The sequence below is a fragment of the Zingiber officinale genome, chromosome 9B (assembly GCF_018446385.1).
Source record: "Zingiber officinale cultivar Zhangliang chromosome 9B, Zo_v1.1, whole genome shotgun sequence".
NCBI classification, from domain to species: Eukaryota; Viridiplantae; Streptophyta; class Magnoliopsida; order Zingiberales; family Zingiberaceae; genus Zingiber; species Zingiber officinale.
The window spans coordinates 27,221,677-27,222,550 of record NC_056003.1 but is presented as its reverse complement, the minus strand read 5'-3'; positions in this window follow the sequence as shown (position 1 = coordinate 27,222,550).

Genomic DNA, 874 nt, shown 5'->3' with positions numbered 1-874 from the left:
GTAAGAAGTCTCATTTTAATTCTTTAACAGAACCACTCTGCTGTTGCAACTGATTTCGCTTGAGTACTTAGTCGGTTGCATTTTGGATAGTTATAAGCTCGAAATATTCTGTAGATTGAAACCTCATAGACTCAAAGGTCTCTTGCATGCTTGTTTGCTAATCAATTTATCGAAAATTGTTCAGTATAATATGAATTATTTACCCTTAAGCATATGTAGTTTTGACTTTCTTTTTCAGGAAAGATATTCCAACTTTCAGATATTCTATAGTGAAAATAGAATGATATAGAGTTCTTCCAGCTGAAAGAAAAAAATTCCTAAAATGAGTTTGATAAGGTTGCACTTTGGTATTCAAAGACACAAAACTCAAGTTGTGGTGAAAGAGAAGAGCTTTGCAAGTTATGGATTGTGTGAGCTTACCTTGATAGATTTGTTTTCTATCTTTTTAGTAAATTTAGCTATCTAATAATTTAGGTAAAGTTTTAAAATTATCATATTGCCTAAGGTAATTTCAAAATGATCAAATCATATATTCACTTTCTATTTTACCCTTAATCAACCGATTAATATTAAAAATAAAAATCAGTCGTTTGAAAATCAATCGACTTATTTTTTTTCTTTACAAGTTGAATTAATTTCTTTCTGTGTCGAATTTTTGAAATTTTGGGCAAATCATTGATTTGTTTTTTATCAACAGTATTGTTGTATTAAAGTCGATTTTGGATAAAATTGGTTGATGCATCAAACAACCTTAGATTGATATGAAACTAGTTTTTATGTATTTGGTTAGTTCTCTTGATTATATTCATGCCCTTAAATATTAATTTGACATAATATATTGAGAGTAATAATTTTTTGAACACAAATATATTTG